Raw genomic sequence first — 18,108 nt, 5'->3', positions numbered from 1 at the left:
TTTTTTTTTAAAGACTTATTTATTATGTATCTCTGCAGGCCAGAAGAGGGCACCAGATCTCATTACAGATGGTTGTGAGCCACCATGTGGTTGCTGGGAATTGAACTTAGGACCTCTGGAAGAGCAAGCAGTGCTCTTAACCTCTGAGCCATCTCTCCAGCCCTTCTAATCAGTCTTATTAAATAAAAAAACACAGAGCCAGATATAGGCATGAAAACCTTCAAGATCAGGGGAATAGGGAAAGCCACAGCTGACCTCATGTCTCACCAACTCCTCAGCTTCCAAATGCGAGTAACTTCCTTTCTACAACCTATACACCTTGCTGTTCTGTCATCTGATTTGTGCTCTCTGTGCAGCTACATCACTTCCTTTTCTGCCCAGCTCTGTCACTTCCTATCTGTCTATACAGACCTCCAGACCTCCATAGTTAACTAGTGTTGGAATTCAAGGCATGTGCGAACATGCCTGGCTCTGTTCCCAGTGTGGCCTTGAACTCACATAGATCCAGACAGATCCATGCCTCCTAAGTGATAGGATTAAAGGCATGTGCTACTGTTGTCTGACTTCTATACATTGGCCGGCTTTTTCCTCTGATCTCTGGGCAAATTTTATTGGGAGACACAGTACATTGGGGTACACAATGCATCACCACAAGCTGGCTTATTGGAGCCCGCTATCTAAGGTGGGACACCTTGCAGAGACTTGATGAAGGGGGAGGGGCTGGGATCTGCCTCTACTGAATGGACCAGACTCTCATGCCTCCCCATGGGAGGACTTATCTTGTTGGAGGAGGGAATGGGGGTGGGTTGGGGCACAGAAGTCTGGAAGGGCAGAAGGAGGGAAGAGAGGAGGATCTGTGGTTAGTATGTAAAATGAATAAAAAATTCCTTAATTAAAAAATAATAAAACCTTCATTTTTAATAAGAAAAAAGTTGTAATTCATATAATCTACTGAATAATATTTGAAACTGAAAATGCATGTAATTTTGAATAAATTTATAAGCAGACAAAAAATAGACAAAGAAAATGTGCTACATATTCACAATGGGAGTACTACTCCACAGTAAAAAACAGTGACGTGCCGGGCGGTGGTGGCGCACGCCTTTAATCCCAGCACTCGGGAGGCAGAGCCAGGCGGATCTCTGTGAGTTCGAGGCCAGCCTGGTCTCCAAAGCGAGTTCCAGGAAAGGCGCAAAGCTACACAGAGAAACCCTGTCTCGAAAAAAACCAAAAAAAAAACAGTGACGTAATAAAATTTGAAGGCAAATGGATGGAACTACAACATGTCATCCTGAGTAAGGTAACCCAGACTCAGAAAGAGAAACATGGTAAGTACTCACTCATAAGTAGATACTAGAATTAAAGTAAAGGATAATCAGACTACAACCCACAGCTCCAGAGAAGCTAGGTAACAAAGAGGACCCTAAGAGTGATGCATGGAATGACCTGGGAAAGGAAAATAGATGAGATCTCCTGAGTAAACTGGGGTGGGCAATGAAGGGTAGGGGATGGGGGATAAGAGCCTGAAGGAATGGGGTGTTCGGGATAGAACTGGGGCAGAGTGGAAGAGCAATGAGGGAGATATCTTGATAGAGGCAGACATCAGGGGAATAGGAAGAAACCTGGTGCAAGGGAAGTTCCCACAAATCCACAGGGATGACGCCAGCTTAGACTACTAGCAGTGGTGGAGGGGGTGCCTGAGCTGGCCTACTCGTCATCAGATTGGTGAGTGCTGTGTGTCATCATGGAGCCTTCATCCAGTAACTGATGGAAATAGATGCAGAGAGCCATGGCCAAGCACCAGGACGAGCTCCAGAAGTCCAGTTGAAGAGAGGGAAGAAGAAGTCTATGAGCGAGGGGGTGGGGGAGGAATCAAAACCATGATGGGGGAACTTAAAGGTACAACTGTACCAAGCTAATAGGAACTCATGAACTTTGGACTGACAGCTGTGAAGTCTGCATGGGACTGGACTGGGCCCTCTGCTTGGGCAAGACAGTTGTGTAGCTTGGTCTGTTTAAGGGGTCCCTGACAGTGGGAATAGGATCTATCCTCTGGTCGTGAACTAGCTTTTTGGAGCCCATTGACTATGATGGGATACCTTGCATAGCCTTGATACACGGGGAGGGGCTTGGACCTGCCTCAGCTGAATGTGCTGGGCTTTGCTGACTCCCCACAGGAGGCCATACCTTTTCAGAGGAGGGAATGGGGAGTGGACTTAGGGGCAAGGCTAGTGGGGAGTGGAAGGAGGGATGGGGGGCGGAATCTGTGGTTGGTATGTGAAATGAATAAAAAAAATCTTAATTAACAAAAATGAAAGAAAAGAAGACGGACTGGGGTAGCTTGTGACTGTTAAGGAAGAGTGGTTCCATCAACACAGAACACTTGAATGTGTCCTCCAAGCCTCCATACCTTTCATCGGCCCACCACCAGCCCTGCCCCCTGGAGTGTTGCTCCAAGTATGCCAGATACCTTGGTCTCCTGGCTGGAGAAAGCTAGGCTGGCCACTTCCTGGGTGCTCTGAAGTGAACCTTGGGGTCCCCTTCTTATTTTCATTCATTCACCCTGAGAGTTGACCACCACTGTGCCTCTCACTCTCAGTGTTGTAGTCTTTTATTTTCTTTACTTGTAATTGTCAGTTATAAAATGCTGAAGGCCCATGATAGTAACTCTGAACTGGAAATTAAAATAATGCTAAGACTATAGGAACATTTAAATGCCTTAATTTTCTATGAACTGTCTTATGCATATTCTCTAATTATGAAAACTAAAACATGTATTATATCATTTTCTCATAACCTTTCAACTGTAATTGATACATTTTATATTAAAATGTGCATAAGTGATATACCCATAGTCAGTAATGGGAAATAAAAAAAGTGACAAAAAGTGTATGCTGGTTACTTTAAATATCACTTTCTGATTGAAAAGGATTAGAGTGAGAATTTCCGGAAAATGAGCCAAATTAAAATTAAAAATATCACTGACACAGATTTCAACATTTTTATCACTTTACACCCTTAGTAATTAATGCCTGGCTAGCCAAAGATAGTCACCTACAATATTATGCTATATCAGTCCCATCAATTACCAAATTTAGGTGCCAAAATTAAGCTGAGATGGTGCAAGTGTACTTTGTTAAGTAGATGATATTTATTTGCACTGGCAGATTTAACACATGAATTTCTAATCAGGTGATAATCAAGCTGTGCTTAAGGAGGGAATTCTGCTTGCTCTTCAGAATATGTTTTTGTTAAACTCATTGCTGAACTTAATTTCACTTGCAGAATTTCAATACATCAGGGTACTTCAGCAGCAAATATTCTAAGTGAAAATTAAAGCCAGGAAGTAAAAAGAAAAATTGTAGTACCTAAGTTCCTGAAAAATCAACCAAACAAACAAACAAGCAAACAAAAACAAAAAAGAAAAGGAAAACAGGTAAGATTATGAATGAATAAAACCAAATAATAGATATCATTTAACTTGATCAAATTATGTACTTTATTATGTTGACATATTGTTCAAAGAATGGATACTGAAAATAGTCAAACAAAAGTAAATTATTTACTCTAGGAGTAAATTACTGTGGATACTCTATGTAAGCTTTGGACCAACCAGTAACACTGTCCCAAAAATTCTATTTTTCTCAGGACAATATTGTATGTACTGTGGACCCAGATTCGGTAGACTCAATACCTGCCTGCTATCTGATGACATCAGAAGCAACCTGATATGCCAGAACCTGTTCTGAGTTCTTAGATCATGGAGAAAACTGGAAAATTCACTTAGATAATTGATTTTAAAGCCTTCATATTTTCTAACACATGTATTAGACACAATACTTATCCATCAAAGAATAGTTTCATTTGCATCTTGCTAAGTTCAAATGCTTAAATTTTAGTTTGAAATGGTTTTGCATTTTGTTTAAGGTTTATCTCATGTGTCATGCATTTGTATCTTCCATAATTTACAAGTACTTTGAGATTTTGATAAGCCCTTTCTGTTGTTGATTTCCTATTACTTCCACTCTGTCCTACCAGCACATATTGTGTGATGTCCCTTCTTTCACATTTGTTAAGGGACATTTCTTGGCTAGAATGAGACCTTTCCTGTGGGATGGTCCACTACCGGAGGTTCTTACCCTGTGGAACGCAACCCTTTGTATGTGGGGTGTCAAGTGACCCTTTCACTGGCGTCACCTGAGACCAAACAGAAAACAAAAATATTTAGATTATGGTTCATAACAGTAGCAAAATTACAGTTATGAAGTAGCAACAAAAATAACTTTATGATTGAGGGTCACCACAACATGAGGAATTGTATTAAAAGGGGCAGCATTAGGAAAGTTGAGAACCTCTGCACTAGATGTTCAAATAAATGTGTTTTTTCTTGAGAATAATAATATTCTATCATATCAGCTCCACCACACTTATTGATGTTGCTATTAAGAGCATCATTGAACTTTGATTTTTTTTTTCTTCTCAGTTGCTGATGGGGTGTGTTTGAGTATTCAGTTTTTATTTTATATTTATCTATATGCTTATTGTATTTTTATTTTGCCATGTGTATTTGATACTTTATTACTAAGGCCATATGTATTAAGGACTGCAATGTCTTTGTGGTGTTGTGGGAATTCAGTCCGTTTAGCCAATGTTATTGGGATGAGGAGGCCTATGGGCATGGTCTTCTCTGGGTATGCAACAGGGTAAAAACTGAGGAGGAGGGTTGTGCGCTCTCTTGGACGTGGAAGTTTCCTGACACACTAGGTTACCTGGTCATGAGCTTTCCCAGTACTGGCTCTATTACTATATGTAGCTCTCAGTTATATCTTTGGTAACTATTTCTTTAAAAAAAACTGAATTGTCTCTTAAGGAGCTATTCTAGTTTTCTTTTGATAATTTTTAGCAGGTTCTCTCTCCTCAAGTCTGGGAGAATGTTCTCTTAGAATTTCTCTGAGAAAATTAGGTCATTGTACTGGAGAAAGACTTGGGACTTTTTCATAGTGAGTACAGGATTTCTGGAAATGTTACTGAGCGATGGCAGTGGATTTCCTGGAGGAAATGCTTCATTCCCACCCAGAAACAGTCATGGCTATGTTGTATCTAGAATTTTCTTCAGTCACTTTCTATTTCCTATGTTTTCCCACCCTCACAACTTGTCGTTGATTTTCATTTCTTCTCTACCCAAGTAGACCAGCAGCTTCTCTACCATGAAAGTATTGCTTTAAATCTCTGGATGTTTCTTCTGTCTTCCCATTATTTGTGGTTTCATACTGTTATGCAAATTCAGTTCCTTTGATACTCTAAAATAATTCTTTTGTTTTGTTTGTCCACATTTTTCTGTGTAAGAACTGGAAAGACAGTTTTCATATCCAACATTTTGAAACTGAAAACAAATGTCTTAGTAGTGGATGTTTAGTTTGAGACTTCAATGGCAAAGCCATGTCAGCTCCATGACAGTACAAAAAAAAAAATCCAATGAAGTACACAAAGCATCCCTAGAGCTTCTGGGAAGATGGTCTTAGCATTCAAATCCAGTGTAGCTGACACATCATTTGTGAGTGAGATACATTCAGAGAATAAAGTACATAGCATGGGCAGGAGATAAATTTAATAGTTAATCCATGTCATGGAATGATAAAGTGTTGTTGGCTGTATATACCACAAATTTTAATATATTACACATATTAAAACTCAAACTTTCACTGATTATAATATCATTGAGTTTTCAGAGTCACAACAAATGTGATTACAATTGTTTGTAGTAATAGTAGAAGAGGAAGATTATTTAGAGTCAAATGAGTAATGTTATTAAGAGTAAATTGAAGTGTAGTTCTATTAATGAGGAAGAGAGAGACTGTGAATTACTTTAGAGACCAGATCAGGACTTTTCAACATCATTGATTGGAAGAACAGTGAGGAGTTCTTATTGCCTTGTATACTTTTGTCTTTAGTAGGTTTGCTAATGCTGTAATAAGATATTATTACCAAGGAAACTTAAATATAAACACACATACATAATTTATTTCTTAAAAACTTTTAATACAACATATTCTGATTATATTTCTCTTTCCTCAATGTACCCAAGCTCCTCCCTACTTCCACTCCCATTCAAATCCACACCCCTTCTCTCTCTCATTAGGATATAATCAGGCATCTAAATATAATAATAATAAAATAAATTTTGACAAAATTCAAACAAACCACAATGGGACAAAACAAACAAACCAACAGTAAAACAGAGCCAAAGAAAAAGTTCAATAAATACACATAGACACAGAGATATACACATTCACACACACACACACACACACACACATACACACAGAGAGAGAGAGAGAGAGAGAGAGAGAGAGAGAGAGAGAGAGAGAGAGAGAGAGAGAGAAATCCCTTAAAAACACAAAACATCTGGCCACCCGGCAGGTTCCCTGCTAGCCCCACTGGGAAGGATCCCCTTCTCCAAGACCCCTGGCAGACCCTGCAGTCTCCACGCCCTGCCCCCACGCCCATCCGCCTGAGCCCCAAGCCTCTTCCTGAGACTCAGAGGCCGGCCCCCAGCTCCCATCTTGCTCCGGACATCCCTTTTGGAACAATCATGAGTACCCTTCCTTGCCCCAGACCCCATCCCTGGGCACCAGCCACTCCAGGGAAGACCTGCCCAACTCGGCCCCAGGTTCTGGCCACCGGGCAGGTTCCCTGCTAGCCCCACCGGGAAGGATCCCCTTCTCCAAGACCCCTGGCAGACCCTGCAGTCTCCACGCCCTGCCACCACGCCCATCCGCCTGAGCCCCAAGCCTCTTCCTGAGACTTAGAGGCCGGCCCCCAGCTCCCATCTTGCTCCGGACTTCCCTTTTGGAACACTGACTTCCCTTTTGGAACACTGGTCTGTCTGAACCAAGTGTGCGGATAAGGCCAAGAACGAACCACAAGGAGATGGGCAGACATCAAGGCAGAAACATATACAACAAAATGAATAGCAATACAGCATCACCAGGCCCTAGCCCTCCTCCAACACCTAGACCTGAACATCAGAAATTGGAAGAAGCAGAAGAAAACAGCCTTATGAATGACATCATGAAGAAGCTAGAGGCTTGTGTAGAGGAAAAGACAAAAAAATGTGAAGAACGCTGTAAACAACTAGAGGAAAGGGCAAACAAATTAGAAGAAATCAATAAAGTCCTGGAAGAAAACAATAAAATACTGAGAGAAAATCAAGAAAAATCAATGAAACAAATGAAGGAAACAGTCCAAGACCTGAAAAGGGAAATAGAAAAAATGAAGAAGACACAAACAGAGGGAATGCTGGAAATAGAAAATCTGAGAAAACGATTGGGAACTTCAGATGCAAGTATAATCAACAGAATGCAAGAGATGGAAGAGAGGATCTCTAGCGTTGAAGATACAGTAGAAGAAATACATTCATCAGTCAAAGAAAACACTAAAACCAACAAAGTCATGAACCAAAATGTCCAAGAAATTTGGGACACCATGAAAAGACCAAACCTAAGAATAATAGGGGTCGAAGAAGGAGAAGAATACCAACTCAAGGGCACAGAAAATATATTCAACAAGATCATAGAAGAAAACTTTCCCAACTTAAAGAAGGAAATGCCTATGAAGATACAAGAAGCTTATAGAACACCAAACAGACTAGACCCCCCAAAAAAGTCCCCTCGCCACATAATAGTTAAACAACTAAACGTACAGAATAAAGAAAGAATATTAAGAGCAGCAAAGGAAAAAGGCCAAGTGACATATAAAGGCAAACCCATCAGAATAACACCCGATTTCTCAATGGAGACTTTGAAAGCCAGAAGAACCTGGACAGATGTAATGCAGACACTAAGAGACCATGGATGTCAACCTAGACTAATATACCCAGCAAAACTTTCAATCACCATAGATGGAGTGAACAAGACATTCCATGACAAAGCCAGATTTAAACAATACTTATCCACAAACCCAGCCCTACAGAAAGCACTAGAAGGAAAATTCCAACCTAAGGAAGTCAGATACACCCTCGAAAACACAGGCAACAGATAAAGCCACAGCAGTAAACCCCAACGAAGAGAAGTACACACACATCACCACCAAAAAAATAACAGGAATGAACAACCATTGGTCATTAATTTCCCTCAATATCAATGGACTTAATTCACCTATAAAAAGACATAGGCTTACAGAATGGATACGAAAGCAGGACCCATCTTTCTGCTGCATACAAGAAACACATCTCAAATTCAAAGATAGACACTACCTAAAAATAAAAGGCTGGGAAAAGACTTTCCAATCAAACGGTCTTAAGAAACAAGCGGGTGTAGCCATCCTGATATCCAGCAAAATAGACTTCAAACTAAAATCAATCAAAAGAGATCAAGAAGGGCATTACATACTCATCACAGGAAAGATCCACCAAGATGAAGTCTCAATTCTGAATATTTATGCCCCAAACACAAGGGCACCCACATATGTAAAAGAAACATTACTAAAGCTTAAATCACATATAAAACCCCACACGTTAATAGTGGGAGACCTCAACACCCCACTTTCACCACTGGACAGATCTCCCAAATTGAAACTTAACAGAGAAATAAAGGACTTAACTGATGTCATGACTCAAATGGACTTAATTGATATCTACAGAACATTCCATCCTAACAAAAAAGAATATACCTTCTTCTCAGCACCCCATGGAACCTTCTCTAAAATTGACCGCATACTTGGCCACAAAACAAATCTAAACAGATACAAAACAATTGGAATAACCTCCTGTGTTCTATCAGACCACCATGGTCTAAAGTTGGATTTCAACAACAACAAAAACTACAGAAAACCTGCAATCTCATGGAAACTGAATAATACCCAACTGAATCACCAATGGGTTAAGGAAGAAATAAAGAAAGAAATTAAAGACTTCCTAGAGATCAATGAAAATGAAGACACCACATATCCAAATTTATGGGACACTATGAAAGCAGTACTAAGAGGGAAATTCATAGCACTAAATGCCCACATAAATAAGTTGGAGAAATCTCACACTAGAGACTTAACAGCATACCTGAAAGCTCTAGAACAAGAAGAAGCACAGTCTCCCAGGAAAAATAGACGCCAGGAAATTATCAAAGTGAGAGCTGAAATCAATAAAATAGAAACAAAGAGAACAATACAAAAAATTAATGAAACAAAGAGTTGGTTCTTTGAGAAAATCAACAAGATAGACAAGCCCTTATCCAAACTAACCAAAAGACAGAGAGAGAGCATCCAAATCAACAAAATCAGAAATGAAAAGGGGGACATAACAACAGACATTGAGGAAATCCAGAGAATCATCAGGTCATACTTCAAAAACCTCTATTCGACAAAACTGGAAAACCTAAAAGAAATGGATAACTTTCTGGATAGGTACCACATACCTAAGTTAAATCAAGACCAGATAAACTATTTAAATAGTCCAATAACCCCTAACGAAATAGAAACAGTCATTAAAAGTCTCCCAACCAAAAAAAGCCCAGGACCAGATGGTTACAGCGCAGAATTCTACCAGATCTTCAAAGAAGAGTTAATACCAATACTCTCTAAATTGTTCCACACAATAGAAACAGAAGGAACATTACCAAACTCCTTCTACGAGGCTACAATTACCCTGATTCCTAAACCAAACAAGGATACAACAAAGAAAGAGAACTACAGACCGATCTCCCTCATGAACATTGATGCAAAAATACTCAATAAAATACTGGCAAACAGACTCCAAGAACACATCAAAACAATTATCCACCATGATCAAGTAGGATTCATTCCAGGGATGCAAGGGTGGTTCAACATACGAAAGTCCGTCAATGTAATACACCATATAAACAAACTCAAAGAAAAAAACCATATGATCATCTCACTGGATGCAGAAAAGGCATTTGACAAAATCCAACACCCCTTCATGATAAAGGTATTGGAGCGATCAGGAATACAGGGAACATATCTAAACATAATAAAGGCAATTTACAGCAAGCCAACAGCCAACATCAAATTAAATGGAGAGAAACTCAAAGCAATTCCACTAAAATCAGGAACGAGGCAAGGCTGTCCACTCTCCCCATACTTATTCAATATAGTACTTGAAGTTCTAGCCAGAGCAATAAGACAACATAAGGAGATTAAGGGGATACAAATTGGAAAGGAAGAAGTCAAGCTTTCCCTATTTGCAGATGACATGATAGTATACTTGAGCGACCCCAAAGATTCCACCAAGGAACTGATACAGCTTATAAACACCTTCAGCAACATAGCAGGATACAAGATCAACTCAAAAAAATCAGTAGCCCTCCTATATACAATGGACAAAGAAGCGGAGAAGGAAATCAGAGATACATCACCCTTTACTATAGCCACAAACGACATAAAATACCTTGGGGTAACACTAACCAAGCAAGTGAAGGACCTATATGACAAGAACTTTAAGTCCCTGAAAAAAGAAATTGAAGAAGATGTCAGAAAATGGAAAGATCTCCCATGCTCATGGATAGGCAGGACTAACATAGTAAAAATGGCAATCTTACCAAAAGCAATCTACAGATTCAATGCAATCCCCATCAAAATACCAACACAATTCTTCACAGACCTGGAAAAAATAATACTCAACTTCATATGGAAAAACAAAAAAACCCAGGATAGCCAAAGGAATCCTGTACAATAACACAACTTCTGGAGGCATCACGATCCCTGACTTCAAGCTCTACTATAGAGCTACAGTAATAAAAACAGCTTGGTACTGGCATAAAAACCGACATGTGGACCAATGGAATCGAATTGAAGACCCTGACATTAATCTGCACACCTATGAACATATAATTTTTGACAAAGAAGCCAAAAGCGCACAATGGAAAAAAGAAAGCATCTTCAACAAATGGTGCTGGCAAAACTGGATATCAACATGTAGAAGGCTGCAAATAGATCCACATCTATCACCATGCACAAAACTTAAGTCCAAGTGGATCAAGGACCTCAACATAAATCCAGCTACTCTGAACCTGCTAGAAGAGAAAGTAGGAAGTAGTCTTGAACGCATTGGCATAGGATACTACTTCCTAAATAGAACACCAGTAGCACAGACTCTGAGAGAAACAATCAATCAATGGGACCTCTTGAAACTGAGAAGCTTTTGTAGAGCAAAGGATACGGTCAACAAGGCAAAGTGACAGCCTACAGAATGGGAAAAGATCTTCACCAACCCCACATCTGACAGAGGACTGATATCCAGAATATATAGGGAATTCAAGAAATTAGACATCAAAATGCCCAACAGTCCAATTAAGAAATGGGCTATAGAACTAAACAGAATTCTCAACAGAGGAAACTCAAATGGCCGAAAGACATTTAAGGAACTGCTCAACATCCCTAATCATCAGGGAAATGCAAATCAAAACAACTCTGAGATACCACCTTACGCCTGTCAGAATGGCTAAGATCAAAAACACTGAAGACACCTTATGCTGGAGAGGATGTGGAGCTAGGGGAACTCTCCTCCACTGCTGGTGGGAATGCAAGCTTGTACAACCACTTTGGAAATCAATATGGCGCTTTCTTAGAAAATTGGGAATCAATCTCCCCCAAGATCCAGCTATACCACTCTTGGGCATATACCCAAGAAATGCTCAACCACACCATAAGAGCACTTGTTCAGTTATGTTCATATCAGCATTGTTTGTAATAGCCAGAACATGGAAACAACCCAGATGCCCTTCAACTGAAGAATGGATAAACAAAATGTGGTACATATACACAATGGAATACTACTCAGCAGAGAAAAACAATGGCATCATGAGGTTTGCAGACAAATGGATGGATCTAGAAAAAATCATCCTGAGTGAGGTAACCCAGACTCAGAAAGACAAACATGGTATGTACTCACTCATAGCAGGATACTAGACATGAAACAAGGATGACTTGTCTGCTACTCACATCACCAGGGAGGCTACCTGGAAAACAGGACCCCAAGAAAGACACAGGGATCACCCAATGACAGAGAAATGGAATGAGATCTACATGAACAGCCTGGACATGAGTGGGGGTAATGAAAGGCGAGGGTTGAGGGAAAGAGAGCTTGGGGGAGCGGGAGATCCCAGCTGGATCAACAACAGAGAGGGAGAACAAGGAATAGGAGACCATGGTAAATAAAGACCACATGAGAATAGGAAGAAGCAAAGTGCTAGAGAGGCCCACAGAAATCCACAAAGATACCCACACAACAGACTGCTGGCAATGGTCGAGAGACAGCCCGAACTGACCTACTCTGGTGATGGGATGGCCAAACACCCTAATTGTTGTGCTAGAAACCTCATCCAACTACTGAGGGATCTGGATGCAGAGATCCATGACTAGGCCCTGGGTGGATCTCTGGGAGTCCAATTAGCGAGAATGAGGAGGGTTTATATGAGCGAGAATTGTTGAGACCAAGGTTGGATAAAGCACAGGGACAAATAGCCAAATGAATGGAAACACATGAACTATGAACCAATGGCTGAGGGGTCCCCACTGGATCAGGCCCTCTGAATGGATGAGACAGTTGATTGGCTTGATCTGGTTGGGAGGCACCCAGGCAGTGGGACCAGATCTTGTGCTCATTGCATGAGTTGGCTGTTTGAAACCTGGGGCCTATGCAGGATTGTTTGGCTCGGCCTGGGAGGAGGGGACTAGACCTACCTGGACTGAGTCTACCAGGTTGACCTCAGTCTGTGGGGAAGGCTTTGCCCTGGAGGAGATGGGAATGGGGGGGGGGTTGGGGGGAAGGTGAGGGGGACGGGAGGGGGGAGAACAAGGGAATCCGTGGCTGATATGTAGAACTGAATTGTATTGCAAAATAAATTAATAATTAAAAAAAAAAAAAACACAAAACAGGAAACCATGGTATATACATACACAAAGGACCTGTATGATAAAAGATAGAAAAAGGGCCGGGCGGTGGTGGCGCACGCCTTTAATCCCAGCACTCGGGAGGCAGAGCCAGGCGGATCTCTGTGAGTTCGAGGCCAGCCTGGGCTACCAAGTGAGTTCCAGGAAAAGGCGCAAAGCTACACAGAAAAACCAAAAAAGCTACTCGAAAAACCAAAAAAAAAAAAAAAAAAAAAAAAAAGATAGAAAAAGAAGAAATGGGGGCGGGGAATCTCTCATACATTATGAGACAAAGAACCCCCAAATTGTATTGAATTTGTTTTGCAATGGTCACCCATCACTGACCATGGGGCCAATGTTGTAGGACACCTTTCTTCCTATTGCGTTACCCTGTCTAACTTCGGCATGAGAGTTTATGCCTTGACTTATTTTGGTTTTTTTTTTTTTTTTTTTTTTTTTTTGTTTTTTGTTTTTTGTTTTTCGAGACAGGGTTTCTCTGTGTAGCTTTGCGCCTTTCCTGGGACTCGCTTTGGAGACCAGGCTGGCCTCGAACTCACAGAGATCCGCCTGGCTCTGCCTCCCGAGTGCTGGGATTAAAGGCGTGCGCCACCACTGCCCGGCCGCCTTGACTTATTTTATCTTGTTTTGTTGTGTTTTATTGTTGCCTCTTGGAGTCCTGCTCTTTTCTGAAAGGAAACAGAGGGGAAGTGGATCTTGGGGAGAGGGGGTTGGGGGGAAGCTAGGAGGAGTGGAGGGAGAGGAAACTGATTGGGATGTATTGTATGAGACAATCCATTTTTAATAAAAAAAGAATTGTTTGTATATCAAGTGAGATCCCTTTAGAGTACACTATTTTTTTTTTTTTTTTAATTTAGTGGTGGTTGTTAATTGAAAAGAGCTTCTTTGTTAGGGATGTGAGCTTGTGTGCATTCCCCTTCTAGCCCTGGGACTCTAGCATTCCCAGACCTGTGCAGGCCCTGTGAATGCTGCCACAGTCTGTAAGTTTATATATTCATAGGCCCTGTTGTATTTATAAGGCCCTGTTTCCTTGGTGTCCTTCATCTGCTCTGGTTCTTACAATATTTCTGCCCTCTCTTTTGCAGGGTTCCCTGAGCTTTTAGGGGAGGGAGTTCATGGAGACATCCCATTTAGAATTGAGAGTTCCTAGTCTCTCGCTCTTTGCACATTTTCCAGCTGGGGAGTCTAGATTTATTCTTTTCATCTACTGTAGGAGGAAGCTTCTCTGATGATGGATGATCAAGACATTGATCTATGGATATGGCAGAATTTTGTTTGGAGCAATTTGTTACCACATTTCTTTAGTAAAACAGTAGTATTTAAGGAGTTGTATGGAAACCTAATACAATAGAATTATCCTAAAATTTGTACACATTTGATGGTGATATAAATGGAATTGCCAAATAATGGGACAGACGGAACCCCAACTGGATGTTTATCATCACCAATGAAGTCTCTATGCCAGGAACTGGTTACATCTAAATAAGTTCTTGGCCAAAGGGGCCCTATGGGAATCCCAAAACAACCCAAACTATTGCCAAACACATTGGTTACTCTCCACATACTGAGGGTTAGGCCCTGTTCCTGAAGACAAAACAATTAGTGAAAATATGCACATATAAAATCCCAGGAACTTTCTCCCTTACTACAAGACAATAATCAATGATTGTACATGACAAATTATTCAGTGTCAAATAATTATAGATTATAGTTTATTATCTGACTAAAGTAATTAACATGGAAAAGATCTTCATGCTGATATTTGTATTAAAACCAAACTTTGCAGATATTTATTAATAACATTTTATGATATCCTTAATATAACTATTTGAAAGTTATATTAAGTGTATTGTCTAATACAAATTAATCCTATTTTCAAGATGAGCCTGGCATTCAACAATGTGGATTATTTTACAAACTTTAAATTGGACAATATCTTAAAAGGTAGAATAATCTAAGACACAAAGAATGTTTTAAGAAATTAAACTGTTCAAAATTAAATAAATTCACATATATGACACTGAGTCATCAGATAAACATGTATTACCTGTAAGGCATTTTTTTAAAAAATATCCTCTCTATCAATGGGATGAGGGGAATCATAGACGGCACTGTTTACCATGTTATCTCTCCGTTGACAAATCTCAACTGCTAAAAGAATGATTGATGATCTGAGCTATCATCTAAAAAAGACTTTCTTACAATATATTCCATTGATTTCTATCATCCACCACACTTGTAGGCACGGCTAACCCCTTCATGCTTCTCTGTTATTACAACCAAAAGGATAGATGCTGTTCTCCTCTAAGTGAGCATTTGCCATGAATCAATGAAATAATTATCACTTGAATATCTAATGTGAATATTAGTTTTAAAGTATTTAAGACCACTGTGCAAGTGAGACAGTGAATTACAGGAAGGGTTCCTTTGAGTGTAAGTGTCTTGTCTGTAAGAGTTATTGACTTACTGTCAACAAAAATAAATTCATGTTGATAGCACCTAAAATGCATATTGACATCCTTAGATAAAACATTTCCAATAGAGACTTGAAATTGACACAGAACACAAAAATTACATATTGTGATTTGTGTGCACTAATTTGAAAATACAATCTTTTCAAAAAGTACTTTCCTATTCATCAATTCTCTAGTCCGTGCTGTAAATGTTATAAACAGCAAATTTCTTATATTGTAGATTTAATAGAGCAATGTGATTTTTCTTTGATTTGGCTATAAAATGTGTTTGCACATAAACACATGTAAAAATAATATGCATATAAAATATTAATTAACACAATTATATATAAATATAAGCATTTTCTGAGTCTTAAATCTTATATCAGTGGTATATAAGTTTATCCTTAGGCCAAAATTACATTGTTGAATTCCTACAGAGTTTTCTTACCAAAAAAATTTACAGAATTAACATATTCTTTATATATACTTATGCATATAGATAGATAAATAGATAGATAGATAGATATTTAGTATAACCAAGTACTGTTAAAAACATTAATGAATATGAATGTATTATTTTTATTTTAAAACTCCTGGAGTTAACTGACTTTTCCTTAAAACAACCAAGTTGATATATGCATGTTCTTTTGTAAAATGAATTATAATTTCTCTTTATTCATATGTCACCCAAAAGAGGATTCTATAGTATTTCACAGATAGAACAATGCCATAAATTCATAAAAAAGGCATGCAAGGTGAGCAACTTAGGATAATTAGTTCAAATTAATGATAAATGATGACTGAAATAACATAATGCCTCAGTTCTACCCAAATCTCTATAGTCAAAACAATTTTACAATATTATATTGATGCATATATTATTCTTCTGTTTTTCCTATGTTTCTTAAATTATGTAGGTATTTCTTTCAATAAATTGAAAGTTGAAGAAGTTCAAGATATTTCAAAAATATTGAAGAATATTTTTTGTAATTCATAAATACATTTCTTTCAGTTAGTGCTTGTTATTCACAGTGGGTATTGCTGGAATGAACATACTATCACTGCATGTCCTGTGGGTTCATCTATTGCTAATTACTCAGGTGACCTTCTGGATCACAAAGGCAAAATGTCACATTAAAGCTTGTATTACATTTGAAGTGCTGGCCTGGCTTATAAGTGCACAATGTAGAAAATGTTTACCAATGCCCTGCATAAAGACTCATTTTCAGTGCTATATTAAAGGCAATTCTATGACATGTTTACAAAGTAAACCAATAGAATCATTAATAAAATCTTCAAGATATAAGATCAAGTCTACAGAAAAAAAGTCAGATCAACCCATTTGCAAACACCTTGCTCCTCAAAAGAATAGATTCTCAGAACTCATAACTCAGGGCATCTAAAAAAGGAGTGATATAGCTGAGAAAATAATTTATCATTGTGCAGAACTCGATAAAATGATTACTTTGCATATATGAGAAAATACAGTGAAATCTGTATGGGAACAGAGACTATGACTTGCTGGGTAACTTTAGTTGGCAGTCATACTTCTAGGCATGGTGCCATTTTTAGTGTCACAGACAGCTAATATGAGGTATTTTACTAAAAGAACAAAAGATGTCTTCTTCAGTTGGATGAGTTTGCTATTTCCTTCCCAGTGTAAGGTGGTGACTAAATATATCCACCCATTACAAGTCAGAACAGAGAATACTTCATAGGAATTTTTATTTCAATGCCTCTGTGAAGGATGGGGCTTGTGAGGTAGATGAAAAATTTTAGTCATCATGACATTGAAAAAGAGACAATATCTCCCAGTGGGATTCCAGGTCATGATGCCTCTGATTTTAAAGCAAGTCATTTTAAAGTTAAAGACTTCATCAGAACCTTTGAAATCCAAAACTTCAATTTGATGTCTCTTACCACCTGATTAACCAGGAAAGTTCCTGAAGAGGAAATTTTTTCACTCAAATGCTTGAAGTCAAAAAAAGATTATTACAAAATTCACCCCAAATATACACAATTTTTTTACATATGCTGGTAACAAATATAAAGTAGGATTATTATTTCACCCCCTCTTCTCTCTCCATCTCTTTCTCTCTGTTTAAGTTTCTGTCATCTATCTATCTCAATATCTCAAATATGTTCATTGTCTCTAGCAACTAGGGAAATGTAAATCAAAACAACTTTGACATTTCATCATACACAGTCAGAATGTTTTGTTCAACAAAACAACTAACAATAAATCTGTCTCTTTATTAGAAGCATTTCAATTATTCCTATGAAATAAAATCACATCCTTCCACTGGTCTCCAAAATACACAAAAGTGTAGTTTGAGGAAAATCAGAACAAATAGAGTAATTAATGTTTAATGTATTAGAAAGAATCATTTCTAGACCTAAAATTTTATATTGCAAGGAGATAATAGAGTGAGTTGAAATAATTGTTGGCACTGGATAGGTTTGTGTGATATTTAAAAAAATTAATAATAACATAGAGACTCATGTTCTTACCTGAGCATTATTAAAATGCAAAACCAACAATAATAGCACCTGCCAGTAAAGATTGGAATATACCTTCCTGGATTCTCTCTTAGCTGATATTCTATTGCTGTGAAGAAACACCATTACCGTGGCAACTCCTACAAAGAAAAGCAATCAATTGGAGCTGGCTATGGTTAAAAGGGTCAATTATCATCATGGCAGAAAGCACAGCAACATGCAGGTAAATATGGTGTTGGAGAAGTAGTTGAGA

This window comes from Peromyscus californicus, unplaced genomic scaffold (assembly GCF_007827085.1).
Source record: "Peromyscus californicus insignis strain IS unplaced genomic scaffold, ASM782708v3 Scaffold_5__1_contigs__length_169319896, whole genome shotgun sequence".
NCBI lineage: Eukaryota > Metazoa > Chordata > Mammalia > Rodentia > Cricetidae > Peromyscus > Peromyscus californicus.
Note: the sequence above shows the minus strand (reverse complement) of the source record.